Below are 23,726 nucleotides of genomic sequence, written 5' to 3'. Positions count from 1 at the left end.
TATATATATATATGTTCTTAAGGCTAGATTAGCTATGCAGCTTTCTGCGTTTGCTTTGGATTAAGTTTCACTTCATGAGAAAATGTAGAATTCTGATGAGTTGCTTGCGGCACATTTTAAAATATTGAAAATGACCTTTCAAGCCACATTAAAGCTTGTATGAGACATTGATAACTGGGATTGCATATACTTTAAGTGTGATAGGCAGTCTCCTTGACCACTGTAGAACCATGAGGGTGTACCACACCACTATCATGCAAATACTAGTCAAAATTGAGTGAGCACTCCTGCAAATACAAACCATCTACGCAGGCAAAAGAAGCAGCGTGCTATTTACACCAGGGTCTGGCATATCAGGGTGGAGTGTGCCACAAGTTTGCTTTGAAGGCCTCCCATGTAGCATAATATTTGCTGTGTCCACCATTGTTGACAGTCCAGACAGAGCATATTGTGAATGTATACTAGTAATGGAAAAAGTGGGTGACAATTTATTTGTGCCCACTTACATGGGATTGCAGCGGTCTAACCCCCCCCTTTCTCTCTCCACACGCTCCTATTCTATTTTGCAGATTGCCGTTTTAAGGACGTGGCCCCTTAAAAAAGAATCCTGAGCTTCCCTATAAAAGGACGGCTTAAGGGGGAAAAGTCAGTCAGACGGATCCACAGCATAAGGAGCTCCCCGACCTCCCGCCCTAATTCTTGAGATCTCTTGAACATGTCGCAGGCTTTTATGTGGTCGGTCCCCCAGTTTGAGGGGGGACTTAATGTTTGGTATACAATTATTACTGGATTGATGGAGTCATAGTGGCTAGGCAATTTCTTCAGTTGATAGATTATTTAGTAAAGGTTTGGTTGCTTAATGAAAGCTAAATTATTAAAACCAATAAAAGTGCCGCGGCCAAAGAATTTTTAAGCCAAACAAGGTGTCGGTGTGTTTTATTTGATATGTTTGAATATGTTATGTACCGCATGCAATCCCATGGATAACCTCCATGGGATTGCCTTTTTAAAAGAACAGTCACTAGGTACATGGCACCTTTGCTAAAAATTGCTAATACACCTACCTAATATATCTGGATCCTAGAAATATGTAAGAAGTGCTGCATGCTTTATCACAACAAACACCACTTTTCATTGATCAGTGGCATCACAAGGGGGATGTGGACTGCACAGGGTGACACCATCAGAGGGAGTAACACCAATATGACTGACAGTCATTTTGGTGTCAACCCCTCTGAAAAGTCGGCCACTCTGTCATTGACTGAGAGCCTGACAACTGCATAAGAGAGGACCAGTCAGCATACCTTATTCCGCTGCATAATTGTCCACTCCCTTCTTTGCCAGCATCCATCACCAAGATGGCTGCAAGTTATGTGCATGTGAAGTCATTACGCGCGTGTGTGATGACATCCCAGAAGATGACACTAGGGCGGCCGCATCGGGATGCCTCTGTCATTGATAAAATTCATGGCTTGGATTTTTTCAGAGACAATTTTCCTAAACCTTACACTATACCTGAAATTTACAACTATCATCCACATGTCTCCATGTGCCACAGATAGAAATATTTTATTTATAAACCACCCCATTACCTGACCATACGGGAGGTTGTTACGTGAGGCTGTACCACTGTGATGCTCAACCGAATCCATTCTGCATAGCTCAGCTCCATTGCACTCAATTTTGACTACAGCACCAACCAGTTAGAAACATTCCTGAGGGCACATCCATTAGGGGTAGGGATATAATACACAGTGGCAGACTTTGTACCTTCTGACAGCATCACAGTGTCACAGCTGCCCAATGCACAAGAAATTCTAACAGGCAGTGAGGCAAAATTGTTAAAGTTAAACTCTGGGTTGAACAAATATTGTCTATATAGAACGCTTCAAACTTGAATCTTGGGATTATTTGTGTTTTCTTCCAGATATGTGCAGTAATCCAGCATATATCCACTCATACACTTTGGGGGTGATTTACTAACCTAAACACACGCACGCACTAGGTGCGTGTGATTTTTACACAGCAAAATGTATTTATCAACCAAAAAGTCTCTCAAAGCATATTTCCACTAATGTCATATATGGAAAAATCATGCACATGATGCATATATAATGCTGCTTCACAGTTTAGACAAAAATGGTTAGCTCATGCATTTACATTCCTGCATTCATCAACGCAAGCAACACAATGTTTTTTACACAACATCCCCTTGCAATTCATGCAGGGCTTTGCACAACACACCTGCTGGGTGTGTACACACTACAAAGGTGTCTAGATTCCACCAATAGATCATGCTGGGAGGGAACACACTACAGAGGTGTATACTTGTTCGTGGCGTGTTTATAAGGTTAGTAAATCAACCCCTTTGTCTCTATGTAAGAACTTTCTGTAATAAAGACTAGTCACAGCTGCTCTCTCTCCTTGTGCAGGGTGACTGGTCTTGTCTCCGCCCCCTCCTGTTGTTTTCTGCAGGCAGCCTGTAGTGGGTGGACCTGCTGGACCCCTGCCACAGCTCTTCTCCCTGCACAGGCTATGTGCGAACCAGTGATATCACCACTTCTGTTAAAATGTAGTATCTACTTTTGCAAAGGCATTAGGTGCACACGAAGTAGATTTATATCTGGCTATTGAGGAATATGTTTAGCTTTTTTTATTACTATTTTTGCCTCAGACAGAGGTTGTGGGAGATGTCCTATTATTTAGCGTGCCCTTGCTTAAGTTACTCATGTGAAAAGATTAGTCTGGGTGTGCCTACAGGCTTAATTAACACCCATTAGGTATACAGTAATACCTTGGTTTACAAGTAACTTGGTTTGAGAGCGTTTTGCAAGACAAGCAAACATTTCTGAAAAATTTTGCCTTGATATACAAGAAATGTCTTGCAATAAGAGCAAAATTTTGTAGAAAAGTGCCACCCGAATAAGGCTGTAGCAGTGCGAGCGATGAGTCTGTTTAACGACAATGCAATGTCACATTGGATAGATTCCTTTTTAAGGTTTCACGAAATGAAAAAGATTCCATTGAGTCAAGAGATATCAGTGATTCCGTTAGTGATAGTTAAAGTCGTCCTACACAATAATCCTCCTCTCTCTTGTCCCCCTCACACCAGCCACAAAGGTACCAGTAATTGGTTTATTTTTCTTTATTTATACAGTATATTACAGTACAGTATTGTAATCATTTTTATATGAATATTTTTGGGTTGTGGAACGAATCCTCTGAATTTCCATTATTTCCTATGGGGAAGTTCGCTTTGATATACAAGCGCTTTGGATTACAAGCATGCTTCCGGAACGAATTATGCTCTTAAACCAAGGTATTACTGTACTTCCTTAAAGCACATTTAAAGCTTGAAGGCCACGCACCAACATATACTGTATTTAGTTTTATAACAGCATGTTTTAACATATACTGTATGCATTATCATCAGGATCTACAGAAAGGGTAAAGTAGTGTATACATGTTTAGCTTTTCGAAAGAAAGTTTGTGCAGAAAATCTTGTTGGAACGTTTGATAATGCCATCGGAGACTTAGCCATTTTTGTTTGAAATTTTGTTTGATTTCTATGTTACATTTGATTTTTGGAATCAATTGAATTTCCTGAATGAAAACTACATTCACTTTTAGAAGCTTGTTTAATCAAGAAAAGTTTTCCAATATGCTCCTTTGAATTTTTTTGTCACTGCGGTTGAAATCGATCATTAACTTGACCTCGTCAACGATTAGTAATACGAACGAACATTCTGAAATCTATTTCGCTTGTTCGAAATTCTGTGTATACCCTATTTTACGAATTTTTTTTTTTACTTTGTGCTTGTCATTAGAAGTCTGGCACTCAATATTATTTCAATTAGGGGTCCACTGTATTTAGGGATGCACCGATACCAGTATTTTTAAACAGGAGCAGCTGCCGTAAGGTCCAGCGCTTGCTGGGGATCTCATGGCAGCCTGCTGGGGACCTGCGGCGGCTGTCTTTTACAGCCCTGGTCCAGCCGCACATCTTCTCCTCCTTCTTCCTGCCACCTGCACGCAGCCATGGTGAGATCCGCACCTGCCCATACAGCCCTGGTGACACCTGTCCATACAGTCTTGGTTAAACCGCATGCGGTCCTGGTGGGACGCCTCACACAGCCCTGGTGAGACCCGAGTGCAGCCCTGGTGAGACTTGCATGCCGACCTGGTGAGATCCAAACGCAGTCCTGGTGAGACCCAAACGCAGCCCTGGTGAGAACCACATGCAGCCCTGGTTAAACCCGCAGAGAGGTCTGGTGAGATGCCACACACAGCCATGGTGAGACCCTGCACGCTTCCTGGTGAGACCCGCTTACAGCACCGGTGGGACCCGCATGCAGCCCTGGTGAGAACTAAACACAGCCCTGGTGAGACGTTGCCCGCAGCCCTGGTGAGACACCGCACGCAGCCCTGGTGAGACCGCATGCAGCCCTGGTGAGACCACACGCAGCCCTGGTGAGACAGCACAACCCTGGTGAGACCGCACTGCCCTGGTGTGACCCACACTGCCCTGGTGATACAGCACACAAACCTGGTGTGACCTCGCACAGCCCTGGTGAGATCCTGCACAGCCCTGGTGAGACCCTGCACAGCCCTTGTGAGACCGCACACAGCCATGGTGAGACCTTGCACAGCCCTGGGGGGACCACAAACAGCCCTGGTGAGACCACGCAGAGCCCCCTGAGACACTGCACAGCCCTGGAGAGTAACACAGAGTATGTAGCTTCATATTATTCTGCATTGCTGTATAATGTATTGCTGGGATTTGTAGTTCCTCTACAGCTTGGAGTCAGTTGCAGAACTTTCAGGGTCGCACAGGTTGCAGCTGCGTCCGGGCCCTGGTGCTCCACCACTGTCCTAAAATCATCAGTTTGTATTTGTTTTAGAAAAATTGTCACATGACACTAAAATAAAAATATTGGTAATTGGTTACAATGCTTACTTGAGGAAAAGTATCTGTACTCATACTCGGTCTGGAAAAAATTATGTCAGTGCATCCCTAACTGTAATCTATCCAGCTAAACTGTATTCACCATAACGGTAAATAATCTCTGTGCAGCACTGAACAGATATTATGTAGTAGCCTCATCTACCACAAGCAGTTTCTGATAACATGAGTAAAAATACTATAACAGGCTATCTAGTAATTATTATTGACACATGATGGTGAGTGATCATGTGCGTTGCTTTTTGTCATTTTTGTTCAGGCAATTATTTTTAATTAGATGTGCAACATAAAATTTTCTGTACTCATAGATGTACAAAAAAGTGACTATATGCAACTAATTAAAGTTGTCCTTTCAAAAGAGCAACCATTACTACCTGTGATTAGACTAATATGGAGCACTGTGTTCGCTCACATGATAGAGTGACCAAAATCCGTGGAACGCCAATGTGTTCTAATGCAGGCAACCCATGAACGTCAATGTGTTCTAAAGCAGGCAATATCACAATCAAAATTCATCAGTGCACCGCCAGTCTAAAGGGTTTGTTTATAAGACTTCCACCCAGCAGTGGCATTTCTGCCACTAGACAGGGCTGTCTTTAACGCAGGGCAAAAGGGGCAGTTGCCCAGGGCCCACTCATTGTTGTGGGGCCCAAAGCAGCTGCCCCTTGAGCAGGTCTCTAGATGGAGCCGAGGAGTATAGAAATTTTCTAAGCTCCTGTGCTTCATCTAGTGGTGGGAATGCTGTATTTGCCTAGTGTATGGATGGGCTGAAAATTTATAAATACTCTACTCATTTTTTTTTCTACAGCATTAGATCAAGATAAGAACCTCATCTATATAAGCTCCATTGTTGGCAAGTCTGCCAGATGGTCACCTGTCTTGGTAGACATTAGGACAAACACCATTTTTTATTCTTTATTAGAATTATTTCTACTACTCTTTTCTCTATGACAGTAGTGGTTTTAAATTACAATGAAAACTAGGTTTATACTTGCCATTTCATCAGCTTTTATTGAAACCATTAAAGTTAAGAATCCGAGAAATAAAAAAAATGGAATTTTAACTACCTACCTACCTGATCTACATACACAAAGTGAGTATTATCTTATTATTTTATTAGACATTCTCTGTCTTCTAATTAAGCACCTAGAGATTTAGAGACCTAGGGGCTGTAAGGGTTAGTTAAACCATGTGATGTAATTACTGGGAATATCAATTATATTAAAATATACTTCCATCCAACAACGTATACGTTTTCATTTTTAGGGGAATTTGATTTGTTAATGAACACCCATGACTCCATTGCTTCCGAATTAATTTTAAGCAGGACTAAAAATTTAATTGCCCATAGAGTTCATCTTCTGTCTTTGCATGCACACCTTATCTAATCTTGCCTCGATAATAATGTTTCCACAATCTAACAGGAACTCCAGTATTTTTAGTGTATTAGATATATGCAAGTAAAAAAGGTCAACTTATTTTAAATGTTTTCTGTTGGTGTTAATGTTTTTTTAGTACCTACATTTTCAGGAGTCACTGATTCCCAGTACACAGAGAAAGTAAAATGCACGAGCAGAGATTGCACACACAGGAGATTGAGTGAAAATACTTACTTTCAACAACTTCCTGGATTCCCAGCGTGCTTTGTGTCTCTTTCCCTGCTGCTTGATGTGATGCAGTCCCAATTTCTCAAAACTGCATATCCCATCATGCATTGCTTCGAGCAAGCAGTGATGTTACATTGTGGGAAGTTCAGATATTGAGCTGTAGTTAACACAGCAGGCTTAGCTAGAGTAGAGAGACAAGGAAGTTCATATTCACAGGACTGAGTGAAATTGTATCAGTGCACTGACGGAGTAGATCCTATGGGTATATTCAATAAGTACATTTACAAACTTCTAGATGGATATGGTTATTAGGATTGGGATAGAGCTTATGGAAATTCAATATAGGAATACATATTAATTTTCCGTTTTTGACCATAGATATCCTTAAAGGCCTCCAACTATCACTTATGTGGCATCCTCATAGTCTACCAAACTCCCAGTCCATGCATGTTCAATATTCTTTTGCTTTAAAAAGTATGGCTGGGAAAACTATAAAAGCATATTCTGATGTAGTACATCTATGCTATACGTGCACATAATACCATTTTTGTTCTCTTTAAAAATGCTGCAAGTATGGAAAAATCCTGTTGATCAGCAATAAATTCAGTGAGCTCCTAATTTCCTGCTTGAATTACCAGCACAATGTCTTTGTTGCACTGAAATCTCAAGCAACATTGTCAGCCCTGCCTGCTGGACTACAGAATGCCACCTGTTCCCCAACACTCTCTGTCCACCTCCACATGCATATATTAAATTATTTCCCAGCAAAACAATAATGCTGCCTTGACTACCAAAAGCCTACCTGCACATTGTGTGTGTAGGGACATGTCTCTTGGGAAATGTAGTTCTGGGGGCCATGTCTACGGCAGAACTGACCTCCTAGCAGCTACCTGTGCATGATTTTTAGAAGTCTTATGTCAAAGAGAGTAATAAAAGCTGTTTCTCATTACAAAAATTAGGTAAAAGAAAAAAAAATGTGGGTTCATGGTCTAAAGGAGGAGAGCATGGTTTAGAGTTAAATTTGGGTAATGACACGACAAACTCTTGAACTACTTGAATGATTGTTCATCCAGTTTTCCATTAAGAGGTTTCTCCACAACCTGCCATGATAGCTACTGCAAAACCTTCACGTCACCCATGAAATACAAGCATATAATTTCCCTTAAAAGTACTTCACAATTCCTCCCTGCTAATATTTCGGGCTTCATTTATTAATATTCCTCAGGCCACTCTCTCTACTCTTCAATTGTCCTTGTTATGTCTGATTTACTGTTCCTCTAGAGCCACTTCGATAATGTGGAATTCTCTTCCTGGTCTATTAGACAACACCACAGGCCCTTGAAATCAACTTCTTCAAATATTGCCTGGCCTGCTCCCTATCGTTACTGCATTCTCCCTATCGTTGCATTTGTTACTCAGGGAAAACCCCCCTCACCTCTGACCATTACCATTGTTTGATCTGGATTCATTATTGAAAAACGTTGGAGAGTTTACTACTACTTTAAAAGAGAACTATGGGGTTAAGGCTTTTCCCCATAGTTCTCCTTAGGGTAACGGGAGGACACAAACTAGCATCCTCCCATCACCCTAGGCTCAGTATACCGCGAGCTGTAGCTTGCGGTATACTGAGACGCCGCAGTATACCGCGAGCTGCTGCTCGCGGTATACTGAGACGCTGCAGCTGAAGCGGATCCCGACAACTGTGCCGGGATCCGCCCAGCTGCGTGACTGACAGCTGGCTCTGCCTATCTAGAGGGAGAGCCAGCTGTACCCGCCCCCTCCCCGGTCCGTTCTGCCAGTCAGCGCTGACGGATCGGAGCGGGGAGGGGGGAATCCAGAGAGCGGTGACAGGATCGAGAGGTGAGCGAACGCCGGTATGTGTTCGCTCACCTCCCAATCTACTGAGCCGACCTGTGACAGTCTCATTGTCACAGGTCGGCTAGAACTATGAGGTGAGTGAAAAGCACTCACCTCATAGTTCTCCTTTAACCTGAAAACCTATAACACTGGTGAAGCCAAAGAGAATTTTAACTTTCTGGGTCACCAATGTCCCATATTAGAAGGGTAATCCCTTATTTTTATCAAAATAATGTTGTACCATTCCCCCAATGCAATCCTGAAACAAAGAAAAAGATCAGCTGTAGTTCTTGTGCAGGAAACAGTTACAGCATTCTCATAATTCATGGAAGTTATACCCATATATGTCTAGTAGGTATCTGGTGGATCCTATTTCCCTTCCTTCCCTCCTTCATCACAGCAGTGAGTTTACTACTGAATTACAGATACAGTTTGAAGAGCAGAATGGTAGGAGACCTTCTGTTTGGCCAGGACTTAGACCCTGTGCACACTTTGCATGTGGCTTTTCCGCGGTTGCCGCGTGTCAGCCTATTTAATCAATGGGTTGCTGCACAGATGACAAATAACAAAGTAGCTCATGAGTCTAGCAGCATACTTTGATGCACATTCTTCGAATGTGATGGTGTGAACCCGGTTTATAGAACTTTCACCAACCTGTGTAATAAATTCCTCATAAGCAAACACGTTAATTGGGAGAGGTATTGGGTCAGCAGATGACCTCACACTGTTGACTTCATTTATGTGAAAAGATTCTTTTAAGCTTTATTTCCCGGCAGCAGAATATTACTCCACAAACTCTAGGGCAATGTTTGCCAAGCTGTTCTGCTTTTTAAAATGGAAGTAATTTGGCATGATCTTTTCATCTGGAATTTTATTAAAATAGCGATCAATACAAAGAGGAGAATAAAGGACAACACTGACAGCAGTTTAGATGCACGGTTTAACTGCTTCAGATTATACTTGTAGTTAAAATAGAGCATACAAACAAGCAGAGGTGCCAAAAAAACAGGATTAAACTGTGCAAAGGCTGCCATAGACGGGCATCTGGTGTTTAAGCTTCCATTCTATCATCTGAAATGGACCCATCGCCTGGTTTAGTTACTTAGCACATATTTTCAGAAAATGATGTCTAAGTCATTGACTGTTATGTTACATTTTACAGTTACAAAAAAAAAAAAACCCAAACATCCCCACCAGGGACTCTTCTAGTGTCCAATTATAAATCTTATCATCAATCATAAGTATTATTTATTCAACAAAATGAATTGTTAATTAATAACTGATGAGCATTAAGGACTTGAAGACTGTGGCTCTATTAATTATCATTGGTTAGTTGGATATTCTGAACAATTAGCCCTGGCGGAATATTGGGAATCTGTCAGCGGTGATAAGGGAGGAAGGATTTTTCCAGCTCTCTTGGAGATATTACTCTCAGTTGAGTAATTCATGCTGTGCATAGATTAAAATAACGTGGCCTCTACAACACATTAAATCCACTGGAGATGTTAAGGTCCAGGGGAAGATTATAGAAAACCACATGCTCAATACTGGTATCATCCAAATACCTCAGGATTTTAGATAAATATATATAGATAGATCTATCTATATATCTAGATAAGTATATCTAGATATATAGATAGATCTATCTATATATATATAGATAGATCTATCTATTTATACACTGTATACATGGATTGATATTTGTCTTGAAGTTTTTCTTAGAAAACAATTTGATGTAAGAAAGTGTTTGGTAACAACTGTAAAATTTATACTTCATATCACTCTCTATCTTGGTGACAATAGTCACCAGAACAAATAGAGAAGGTATAAGACTATGCCTGGCCATTTGGGTGATATTGTTCATGTGCGTGGCCCTGTCTTCCGCATTTGCGTGAAACATGCGTTTGCAATGTAACATATGTGCAAAGTAGCGCTAGCGCTGCGCACAGGATATGACGCAATTCCCCTTAATGGATGGCTCTATCTAAACCTGCCTGTTCTATGGATCATTGCTGAATGGTCTTTATGTGGCCTGTGACCTGCTGCATTTAAACTGGATTACCTTTGACTATGCCTAATTGCTGCCTGCTCCTGACCTCTGCTTGCTCCTGGATTATCCTTCTGCTCTGGTACTTTGCTGCCCGTTGTGTGTTGACCCTGGCCTGCCTGACTTCGTCCTGCTATTGCAGTGTTCCTCGCTGACCTTCTGGCTGTATCCTGGCCTGCTTCCTACTTCCTGCTTCCTTGGAAGCCAGCTACTGGACTTACCCCGGCACAGTGTCCTACATCCCCGGGCACCTGTGCTGCTCTCTGCCCTCTTACTTCCTGTCTCCACCACAAGGGGTGTGGGACAAGTGTTGCAAAAGAGGACTCCTAAGCGATCCGGTCCTCTACCAAGTACGTGATAGAAGGTGAATCTAAACAGCAGAGACACAGACAGCAATAAAAACTTGACAGGAGTTGTATTCCTTCCCTACTCGTTCCAAAAATGTAAAAAAAAATGTTTGGGCTTTAAAAAAAAAAAAAAAAAATTGGCAGATATAATAGATACAAATTAATGCAGCTATGTATTCATCAATACATCATTAAATGTTTTTTTTATGTAAGCAGTACCTGAATTTGACCTGGTATAGAGTGACAGAGATATGAGCCCAACACTGTGCTGCATCTGCTTTCATTGTCCAGTCACAGGCTGGGGGCAGGTCCAGGCCTGTCTCGGCTCAGAGGAAGTGGGTTGAATGACGCTGGCCGTCAGACTAAAGGCATCTTGTGCTGGAAAAGAAATACAGAGGCGGAGAGCTCTGGATTGAAAGTAAGTACTACAACAAGAGCTGCATTTTTATTAACTTTTCATGGACTATTAATTTTTATTGTGCTATTTCTGGCTGTAGTTCAAATAGTACTTAGTGAGGCTACTTTTTATCATGACACATAATTTTAATTACACTGTGTATTTATTCCACAATCATTTTTTTTTAACTTTACCTTACAGATTTTATCTTGAAATGCCCTCTTTCTATCTATTGTGAAGTGCACTCTGGGAATTTTCTACATTGCCCCAGTGAAGTAAGTTCTCTGAAACACCAAGAATGTGTTCTGTGTCGGTATTTGTACTTTAATGAATACTTATGATGAGTTACATCTGCCTAGATGATGGCGACTTCATGTAAAAAGATAAGAGAAATATGCTGCTGTAACAGGCTGTCAGTAAGACACATTTACGTACATGCTGTGTCTGCTCAGACAATAGATTTAATATGTAGTTGTGTATAGTGACAGGTCTGCTTTGAGATTATATTATGTGTGCAGCATGGTTGTCAAATTATGAGAATCCTGCAAACCCTAGGGCCCATGATTCAGAATAGCAGCCAACTCATAGCTTTTAGCTTCCATAAAATCTTTTAAATCAGCTTTGTGAATGATACTGCCAGGCTGACATCTGCACTCATCTCCTTAGTGCCAAAATTAAAGTCTCCCTAAACATCATACAAGTTGGCAAGTGTTTCAGCCTTGCTGGAATTTATAAGAATTTTGGTACAATCATACAGTCCCAAATGCCAGGTGCATCAAGATTAGAAGCTTTCAGTGTTCAGGGCCATGAAAATGTACATGCATAATGTGATCCCCTTTGAAATAATTATTCAGGCTTCTGTGCAGCAAGAAAATAAGTCTAAGATGCAAACAGGATCCTGCTTATTTTAGGTCCATGAGTCTTCCCTGCCACTGTACGCCAAAGTCAACCAATATCATCTAAATAAAATACGCAGAAGGGAATTTATCAAAACTGGAGCAGACAAAATCTGGAGCAGCTCTGCCTGGCAACCAGTCTGTACCTCTTTCCCATTTTCAAATCTTAACTGAGCAAACTGAAGAGAGAAGCTGATTGGTTGCAATGCACAACTGCTCCAGATTTTGTCTGCTCCAGTTCTGATGGAGCAGACACCATCAGACACCATCTCCACCAATCAGTGCTGCACTGATTGGTGGAGATGGTGAAAGGTGGTGTTGTAATGGTTTATTGAGATACATCTTTTCACATCTTCCCACATCAGCTTCCTTTGCAGTTGTAGGTATTCGATCTCTCGACATCTCAGAGCCACACAGGAAAATGGTGCTCGAAGACTTTCCTCTGTGATCTCGGGTCGGAAGGGGGAGCAGGTATCTAGCAAGTATTATACAAAGGTTATTAGTACCGACCCAGGGAGCAAACAACCTGCTTTTTCAAAGTCTAGTCTTCCCCTGTATTGAGCAGTAACATTTATAATTGTAACTTCACCACATATGTGTGATTCCTGCAGAGAAATTGTATGATTTGCATTAGTCTTGCAAGTGTGGTTGTGTCAAAGCTAATGATGTCAATGTTCATGACCAAGGCTGTGGTGAGATTTCATTTATGAGCATGGAATGAATGTATGTATGTTAGTGGTGAGTCTATTGGTATTAGGAATTATCAGAGAGCTCTGTGGTGTCCAGAAAAAAAATTGAAGAAAAGTGGATCGCTGCATAATTGGCTGGGTTTACAAGTTTAAGTTTGACCTTTTGAGTTGCATGATAAAGGTTTCAACAGGCTCTTAATGTTGTCCTATAATTGGCTCCCCACAATGCAAAGCACATCTTTCCATCCTCCATGTGCCTTTCTGGTCTTTACCATAAATATTCAATTGCGAAGTTATCAGAAATAGCCCCCTATAAAAAAAAAAGCTTTACAGCAATATTTTTATAAGTTCACATGTGAACAGTTAAAGGGTAATTTTTGCCCATTATCTATACACTTTGGATCAAGCAAAATAATAAAATAATAAAATAAAAGAGAAACTAGATGTATCTATTACCTAGATCCATGCTGGGTCTCCTCATCATTTAAAAACCCCAACAAGGGTTATATTTGAGAGAGAAAGTCTATCCCATGTCTGTACTAATGACTGATCCTTATAGAGAGTCATAGCAGTAGTAAGTAGACCATGGAATCATGGGAGATTCCCATGGTCCAGTTCCCACGCTATCATAGTTAATTGGTTCATTCATTGACTCTGAACCTTTGTGGCTACATTGTTTTCAATGGCTTTTGGTTTTATTTTGATTATAAGTAAGAAAATGTGCATTTCGCTGTCTCAAAGTCACTCATGCGGTAAAAACTTCATATCATGGTCCTGATGACTCCATGACTCCATTTTACTTTGACATTTTTATCTCTATGAAGAAGGTGAATAGAATCAGCTTGGATGTTGTTCACTGTTGCATGAATAATCTTTTTGCCTTATTTAAAATAAGTGTAATCTAATGATCAGTATTTATAATATCCTATTACATAGAATTTGTATCTGGGATGAATAAGATTTCTATTTGAGACTTACTGATCAATGTATCTCAAACTAGAACCCACTGTATTTCCCTATCCACCAATCAGATTCAATCCTCAACTGGGAAATAACTTGGAAATGGAAGCTTGAATGTGACTGGTGGCTAGTAAAAAGGGCTTCCGGTTCTTGTTTGAGACACACCAAGGCATTGCATTGCAACAGGTCCAGTTATATTAAAGTTACGCTAAACTCTAAAAGTGAAGATTTGCAATGCTATACGGCAGTGGTCCCCAACCCCCGGGCCCGCGGACCGGTACCGGTCCGTGGATCAAATGGTACCGGGCTGCCCAAGGAACATTAAATTATTTCCTTTTTATTTACTGTGGTGTATTTCTCTCGGGTTTGTCCGACTTTCCAGGATGAGAGGTTAACCGGGAGCTGAGAGACGTCACCTAAAGCCGCACCAATACCACGCATGCGCAAAATATATTGATATCGGGGCGGTTTTAGGTGACGTCTGGAGCTGAGCGGCAGTGGCGTTGTAGCTTTGGTAAAGAGAAGGTGTGTACCGCTCTTCTCTCTGTTCACCGGTACTTTCTCATGTTTAACAGTGCTTGGTGTACGTGTATATTGTGTTTGCTCAAATTTAACCCACAAATTAGCAACAATGAGTTCGAAACAGACGTCGTTAGAAAGTTTCCTTGGGAAAAAGAAAAGGCCCAGTGAAGAGACAGAAGAAGGGCCTTCAACATCAAAGAAACATGTAACTTTTAACAGACAATACCATGAGTCCTACTTAAAATATGGATTTATCAGGACAGGTGATTCCAATCTAAAATATAAACAATTAACGCCCCCCCCCTCAGCGGGCCGCGGTAAAATTATCAAACGTTGACCGGTCCGCGGCGATAAAAAGGTTGGGGAGCACTGCTATAGGGGACATCAAGAAGTGGCAATTGCGCCTAAGCAGAACCCTGCCTAAGCACTCCAGTGCATACAGCTGAATAATTGTATAATTGCAGTGTAAATCTAAAGCACTGCTGACTCTGGCTGCTAGCCTCAAGGGTTTGGTGTGAGATTTGGTGATATCACTACTGTGCTGCTCACTGTTCTCCTTGATGCAGGCTCTTACATGAGGAAGTCAAGCCCTGCCTCTAGCAAGATGGACATCTTCACACAATGCAGAACAAGGCATGGTAAGTCAGTAAAATTAGTTGTAGGGAGACTGTTGGGCACAACTTCCAGAACTAAGTTCCACTTTAAAGTTGAATGAATGGCATGTAAGAGAGACCTTACAGTGGAGGTCCCTTCTGATACTGAGTAACTGGCTTGTCATTTTAGGCCTTTGAGGATATAAAGCCAGGTGGGTATGGAGCCTTTTAAGAGACAGTTTGGCCCCTCAGAGTCAGAAGAGGAGTGCTCCAGTTAAAATGGGTTATAAAAGGAGACTGTGCAATGCTCCATGAGTACCCTCTTCAGACATAATGTTCTCAGTATGGGAGAATTACTTGAATTAGTTAGGCTAGGAGTTTCTTTGAAAAAATAAGACATATGGAGATGTATGATGATATATATATATCCTCTCTGTTGTCCTTGACCGTTTCTGGGGATGACTCCCTGGCAGTGCGGATCCACTCACCACTAATGTCCCACTTATGGTATTTGTGTATGTATTTAATTGTTTACATTTTGTCAGTGGTTAGTTAATTATGTTTGAAATATTAATATACTGATTGGCATATTCATGTGAATCTTAAAGGTTACCTCCGACTTCCTGATGAAGCTTCGGCGAAATGCATAGAAGGCTGGACGCAGTACAGACTTGCAGTATATCTTACTCTGATTATGACTATTTATAAAATGATTTATTATAATGAAATTGATGTTAAAATAAGTTCATTGTATCTATCATGAATGTATCATGCACATGTACAGAGTCCAGGGAGGTGTTATGCTGTTTGATCATGGATACTAGTGGGTATATTTTTATCATGTAATCTTTTAATAAATAAATGTTATTTTACTATGTAATTTTGTCATTATTACAGGTGAAACTCGAATAATTAGAATATCGTGCAAAAGTAATTGCAGTAAGTTCTGCAAAAGGGGCCCAAACCAAGTACTGAGTACATATGCATGCTCGTACTTTTCAGAGGTCCGATATTGTTCTATGTACAATCCTTGTTTTATTGATTGCATGTAATAATCTACTTTTTTGAGGTTGTGGATTTGGGGTTCTTGGGGTTTTCATGAGCTGTAAGCCATAATCATCACAATTATGACAAATCACGGCTTGAATTATCTTGCATTGCATGTAATGAGTCTATCTCATATATTAGTTTCACCTTTTAAGTTGCATTAGTGAAATAAATGAACTTTGCACGATATTCTAATTATTCGAGTTTCACCTGTATGTTGTATTATCCCTAATTGCATTTTTTGACACCTTAAAAGCCCCATCTACCTATCTCTTTTTTTGTTGTTTACCTATATTAGGGGTGTGGTGTCCTTGTTCATGTAGTGATTCAAAACATACTGGAAGAACCCTGTTGTGCCACTTTGCTAGAGAATTGACTGTTGAAATTATTCTGTTCTGGAGTAAAGCTTTTAATATCTTGTAACCCGACCTGATTTCTGATATGGGCTGGGGCAATCGAAATAGAAAAATGCTTCACACCAAAGTAAGCCCTGTTGATTCAGTGAGGGGTAGTGTGTCCAGTATCAGCCCTGCATCCTAGGAAGAGGTAAAAGGAGTGCTGATTCATACATGAGTGACTCGGGGCATTGGATCCTTGTGTCATATAAGTTTTGGGGGAACCAGAAGAAGCTAGCCAATGGACTGTAAAGGCTTTTCCTGGGAGAGAGTTCCTCTTCATAACTGTGCCTGTGTTGACAGTATTTCACAAGTCACAAGTTTAGGTCTCTGTTAAAGGAGAACTATGAGGTGAGTGCTTTTCACTCACCTCATAGTTCTAGCCGACCTGTGACAATGAGACTGTCATAGGTCGGCTCAGTAGATCGGGAAGTGAGCGAACACATACCGGCATTCGCTCACTTCTCGATCCTGTCACAGCTCTCTGCCTTGACAGGGTAGTGGCTGGATTCCCCGTCTCCCCGCTCCGATCCTCCAGCGCTGACTGCTTTATAACAATAGTGTTTTGCCACATCTTCACAATGCGGCTAGGAGACTTATAGCCATACTTTGGAAACAGACCAGGGTACCACTAGATTAGATTGGATCAATAATGTGAATGGTATACAGGAATCTAAGGAATGGGTGGCTACATGTCAAGAAAAATATGACAAGTTCTACACCAAGTGGGCTGTTTGGATCCACTATACTTCCACCCTTATCTCGGATTCACTTGACTGGGTAGTAAAATTCTGGAATTACATTATCTGTCTATGTATTTGTTAGTCTACAGCCCCGATATATTTGAGGGGTAGTATTCTCTAATAAATAATATGGCTCATTATTTGTCTTAAAATTTGTAGTGTCCGGCCCATGCCCGGTAGTAGTAAACATTTTACGTGTCCTCAATACTTTGTTCTTTCCTTGCTCATCTTTTGAAAGTGCCTAAACACTGTATATGGAGTCACAATAGTTTGTTGGCTGCATCTAAATAAATACATTCTACTTCACTTAAACTGCAGTCTGCATCAAGTCTGCACAATTTTTGTATTTTTTTTCTTTGAAAAATTACACTCAAATTTGTATTTCTTGATTAGACTTGTCTCCTGACTCCCACTGAAACTGCAGCCTCGAAAATGTGCTTATAAACTGTATATGAAGTTAGTACTGTACATTAAACACTGAACAAAAATCGGCAAAAAAAGGCAGAACTGGTAAATTTTGTCTTTTCCAGGAACAAGTGGCCCGACCAAAGCATATTTGTTTGAGGGTGACCAGACAATGCCCTTAGGTTTTCTCCCTGCAGCTATATGTCCAGTACTGTGGAATAAAGCCACCAGATTAAATAAATGTAATGGCAGCTATGGAACACATGGGAACAAAATAGGGAGTGCCTTGGATACAACTTCTGTTGCTCAGAAGTGTGCAGTGATGTTCCACACACAAAGGGCAGCTGGGGGGTGGGGGGGGGGGCGGAGACAGCCTTTTCCTATTAGGTGTTCCCCTTCACCTATGCCTGCTGGCTGGTGGATCCAACCACAATCAGGAGATGCAGCAAAGAGGTGCTTTGCTGTGCTACGTTGGATATGATTTCACCCCTTGAAGCCACCCCATATTTGCTCCTCCTCACCAGTAGCACCCCAACCCTCCTCCTCATTTTAATCCTCCTCTGGCTCCAGTTGCCTGTGCCTCACAGGGATTGAGGCAGGAGGTGAAGGATATTGCTGGTCTTCAGACAGCAGGAGGTTTTCCTCTTCCTCCTGCTGCTGTGCCTCCAGTGCCCTGTCTATCATACCACATGGTGTGTGCTCCAGCATCAACACTAGAAGGATCATTTTGCTAATCCCTGCCTCATCATGGCTGATTTGGTCACCTCTTCATATAGTGACAAGATGTTGCACACATCCTGAATCAGAAACAAATTATGTGATTATCCAGTGCTGCTCGTGCAGCTGCTTCAACAAAGTTAACGTGAGTTTCCAGTGCGTGGGCCAAGAGAACACTGAATGGCTGTCAAAGGACATCCTGAAAGCCAAGGTGCCTAACCAGGAATCCCAGAACCACCATGTTCAGGACATGTGCCGGGCAAGGTACGTGTGTGTGAACTTTCACAGCCTAAGGGCATCCAGCAGGTTGGTTTTGCTGTCACCCATGACCTGGCCTGGCACAAGCTGATGTGGAGTCATCCACCTTTCAGCCTGCCTGTCCCTGAAAGGCCTTTAGATTAAGGTTACAGGAAACAAATATTAGAGATTAAGGTTACAGGAAAGATAAGAGATAAAGATTAAGGTTACAGGAAACAAATTTTAATTTCAGGATTACCAGGAAGGTTAGTATAAGAGTTTCTCTTGGGTCATAACCCTCCCATGAGCTACTGGGAGGGTCAACGTGAGGGTTATGGTTAAAGGAAGGGTCAGAATGAGGGTAAATGTTAGGGTTAGAGAAAGGGTTATTGGAAAGATACATTTCAGGATTACGAGGAAGGTTAGTGTAAGGGTTACAAGGGAGGATAAGTTTTAAGATTACTGGGAAAGTGATGGTTACAGGGAGGATCAAAATCATGGTAAATGTTAGAGTTTATTGGAGGGTTTTTTGCAAAGATTGATTTTTAGGGTTACTTTGAAGGGTAGTGTAAGGATTAATGTTAGAGTACAAGGAGTATTAGTGTGAGGGCTAGTGTTAGGGTTACAGGCAGGGTTAGTGTGAGGGCTCTCAAACATGTAATAAAGTTAAAAATGTATAATTACAGTGACTGTTCTCTTTTAATGACTATTTATCTGAAATTTGTGGACAGGTAGTGTACTGTGAAGACAACATCTCACCCACCCCATAATATCATAGTAACCTTCACATATACACAGTATATCTGTCATAAATCCCAGGTATACTAAAATCCTTCTATGTAAATCAATTTCTCATTTGTATTTGCTAGTCCCAGTCACCAAATATTACATTGTTTTCATTGTTTTCATTGCTATAACTATAAATCAATTTTTTTCAGTGAAAACTGAGGAGCAGATTTAACACAAGCACAATCTAATTCTATAAATATAGGAACAACACTGCACAGCTTGCACCAGTTTACCATATGGGCCACTCTTGTACACTTGATAAATGAGCCATTTATCTACACTAAAAAGCTGTTAAATGTGACATCTGAGCAAAGGACCTATGCAGTCATGTGCAACCACATCTATATATAACATTTATGTTCATTCAATAAAAAGTATCAAAGAAAATAAACCTCAGGGAACAACTTAACATTATTGACCATGGGTGAATGTATTTTTATTGGTGTAATGTTATGATTCTGAAAAGGCTGGTAATTAAAATAATGCTGGTGTCACGGCTTATAAAGAAATCTTTGGTGCTACCAAACAAATGTACTTTTTGTGTTATACTAATGTATAATAGATTCAGTGTGTATATGTGTGTATATATATATAGATATATATATATCTATATATATATATACACACAAAATTATAGTGTGTGTATGTGTGTGTGTGTGTGTATGTGTAAAATTACATGATTATACATATTTGAATAGTATTGTTTTTAAATGCAATTATCTCAAAAATCATAGCAAATAATTCTCCCACATAGCATTGCAATGATGTTACATTGTACTAGCTGATCCATGAGGTAGTTCTACTAAAGGAGTTAATAATGTTCGCACGATAGATTGTGTGGGTTTTCACTTCAGTTATCTTAGGTGTATGTTTATTAAATGGTAATAAGTGGTGATAAGGCTTTTTACTGCTTTTCACAGTGATAAGACCCTAGTGAGGTGTTTAATAAATGGTGATAAGTCAGATAGGTAATATCTCGTCCCTTCTCTTATGGTGATAAGTACACAGAGAGTAAAAGGAATTTACCTGTTTAATAAATGGTGAAAAGTAGGAAAGAGCTTTATCACCATGTCAGATATGGTGATAAAGGCCTTTTCTTTGTGAAAAGATCCAGAAAGTTGTCATAAACATATTTCCTGAGTAGGCAGAGCCGGAAAAAGCAGCATTAATCCCTTAGGGCCGGTGCACACCGCACGGTCAGGAATCGTACAGGTGTTCACCGATTGCGCTGAGGGTGCCATTATTTTACAATGGCACCCCAGTCGTGCCACGACCGCCACGATTCGGACCGTGCTTCTGATCACGCTAAAACAGCCGCGCGTCATGTATCACAGAAAAAAGGTACAAATACCACATAACACACTAAGTTGATGCAGGGTCCATATGCCATACAATACAAATCATGTTGCAGTAGTCTGGTTGTTCATTGGAAATATATCAGAAGGTGATAGTTGCTTTAGGTGCCTCAACATATGTTGCCGCATTAGCGTCTTCCTCAGGGGGACTTCAATCCTAAAAGACTGTTTAATACATTCAAAACATTAGTCTCCAAAGTATGAAAGGTATCAGACATGGACACTGTGGGGGTGATTTACTAACCTAAACACACGCACTAGGTGCGTGTGATTTTTACACAGCAAAACGTATTTATCAACCAAAAAGTCTCTAAAAGCATATTTCCAATAATGCCATATATGGAAAAATCATGCACATGATGCATATATAATGCTGCTTCAGCGCTGGCAGATCGGAGCGGGGAGAGGGGAATCCAGCACCGCCCCCTGTCACGGCAGAGAGCCGTGACAGGATCGAGAGGTGAGTGAACCTGGTATGTGTTCGCTCACCTCCCGATCTACTGAGCCGACCTGTGACAGTCTCATTGTCACAGGTCGGCTAGAACTATGAGGTGAGTGGAAATCACTCATCTCATAGTTCTCCTTTAAGAAACCAGGCAGTAATTTTTTTTTTATTCATACATGTCTTGTAATCCTGTTTTGCCATCTGTGACATTACAATACACTCTCAACCAAGGTGAAAAGGCCAAAAGTTCGTTCTATCCCACCTCTCCCCATGAGCTGTGAACTACTTCAGTAGCATAGGTTGCACGTCTTGCTGGTTGTGCTAAAGCACTCAAAGAGGCCACCCCGGCTGCCTACCCCTGGGCCCAGCCCTGGTTGTCAAGCTTATAACAATCTTATATATGACAGATATGCAATAAAAACATTCATCTTGACATGAGAACATTTGGTGCATTATTAGACAAAAAGGTAATTCTATGTTTTGTTTCTGTTCTAGTGTTGCTAGCATATTGCCATTGTTGTTGTTATTGGAATAGTTCCTGCACAGGTTTTGAAGCTGAATTTAAATTAATACAGTAGTAATCTTATAGCGGAACAAAGGGCATTATAAAAATTAGATATTTGATACAATTTGTCAGTAGATTAACATAGTGGTGTTTGCTTTTCAAAACCCTCCCTACAACATAGGGGTCTATTCACGAAGCAGCCGAAGGATCTAGCCGTAGCTTCGGCCGATCCTTCGGCTAGCTTCGGCCCCAGGACCCCTGATGGTCCTGATGGAGAACTGCAGCAGAGGGCGGATGCAATGCTAGTTTACTATTGGCTATTGCAAATTGAAATAGCCAATAGGAATCTAGCAATGCATTCCTATGGGCAATTTTTTTTTTTATTCTGACACGGCTCCGTGTCAGAATAAAGAAAAAAAAGCAGTGTTTCTCTCCTGGGCGGCCGGGAGCGGGAGACTCCCGGAGTGCCCGGGAGAGTTTTTTTTTTTTCGTTTTTTTTACGGCAGCAGAACCGCCGGCCAAAAGAAAACTGTTGGGCGGAGCTAGCTGTCATTGCTAGCTCCGCACAATCATTTTCTTTTTCTTTTTTTGTACTTTTTTAACTATTTTTCTGTTCTGCTTGGTCCCTCGGAGGGACCGAGCAGAACAGCCGAGCCGAATGCCGCTCTCACTGCTGTTCGGCATCTATAAGAATAGACCGAACAGCAGTGAGTAGCCTGCCGGAGGTTCGGCTTAGCCGATCCAGATTTTGGATCGGCTGAGTTGAACTCCTCCTGCACTTCGGGTCGGCCGAACATGCTGGGCATGTTCGGCCGACCCGAAGCCACCCGATGTACGGCTGATTTCAGCCGATATACAGCTGAAGTCAGCCGTACCAGCCTGTAGTGAATAGCCGAACAGCGTTTGGCTCACTTCACTTCTGATCGTTCATTCACTCGGCTGCCTACGGCAGCTTAGTGAATAGACCCCATAGTGTTATTACCTGGTGATCTAGGCAAGTAGCTCTGTTATTTTTAAACTTCCTTTAATAGACAAAGCTGACCAGCAAAAATAGCAGATAGAGGGCTGGGAGAAACCAATTAACACTGATAGGGGTGCTTAAAACTGCTTAAAAAATGTTAGCTGTCCATCAAAATCTACTAGATCATCTAACCCTATCCTATCCACAGATTGCAATTGCTGCTGTATAACGGTGGCTACACTGCTCCTTCATAGATACAGTGGAAGAGTGAGAGTAGCCACCCTAAGACAGGAAATTTGTTACTGACCAGAGAGAGGAAACAGCTGGGAATAAGAAACTGTAATGTATTACATATTTTGCATCATGTTTAGATACATTTTAAAGGGAAACTACACTCACCACTGCTGCAGGGATGTGGTGTCCAGAAGCTCACTTTCCAGCTGCTGACGTCTTCATCCAGTCTTATTCTGTGTTTGGGATCTTCGGTGAGGATGATGGAACACCTGGTCATGCACGGGAGTTCATTCATCTTAAGCAATATTCAGTACATTAGTAAATGTACTCCTGTAACCCAAAAGAGAAGTAAAGCCAAAAAAATAGGTTCAACGTTACTTCTCTTTTAATCGATATGTTCTAAATGAGGATTATAAGTTGCGTATTGCTTTATCTCTAACCTTTTTTTTTCCACTGCAATGCAATCAAGAATGAAACACAAAAAGAAAAAGCATTTGTTCTTCTGTTAATTATTTTGTTATATTTAATTCAAACAATATCTCAATATTTAAAAAGAAATCACAAAAGTAGTCCTATGATCGTCTTATTAATGTACCGTTAACAATAGTTTTTTTCTTTCTTGAATTGCTATCTATTTATGCTTTAAAATGATAGGCCTCCATGAGTGGTGATGTGTTACAAAACGTGACTGTCATTGGCCAACGCAAAACAAACGACAAACGCACTCAACAATTTGTTACCAGTTATACAGTAAGGTGCACACGAAATGGGCTTTGAACAGTAGAACAGTAGAAAGGCATCATGGCACACTCACAAACCAGCATGTAAAACAACATGTCTCACCACTAAGGACAATGACAGAGGTTTGGATACACGTCTTCTGCAAAGGATGTGTAAGCCGCACTGCCGTGCCAAGGCACCTCTTATAGTGCGGTCCTAACTCTAAACTATGGGAGTCTCCATCTTGGAGCACATGGGGGCAGAAGATATCAAATTGGGTGCAGGCCTGTCAGGA

Source organism: Nanorana parkeri, unplaced genomic scaffold (assembly GCF_000935625.1).
Source record: "Nanorana parkeri isolate BGI_ZX_2015 unplaced genomic scaffold, ASM93562v1 scaffold44, whole genome shotgun sequence".
Taxonomy (NCBI): Eukaryota; Metazoa; Chordata; class Amphibia; order Anura; family Dicroglossidae; genus Nanorana; species Nanorana parkeri.
The sequence above is the reverse complement of the archived record's forward strand: the minus strand, read 5'-3'. Positions refer to the sequence as shown.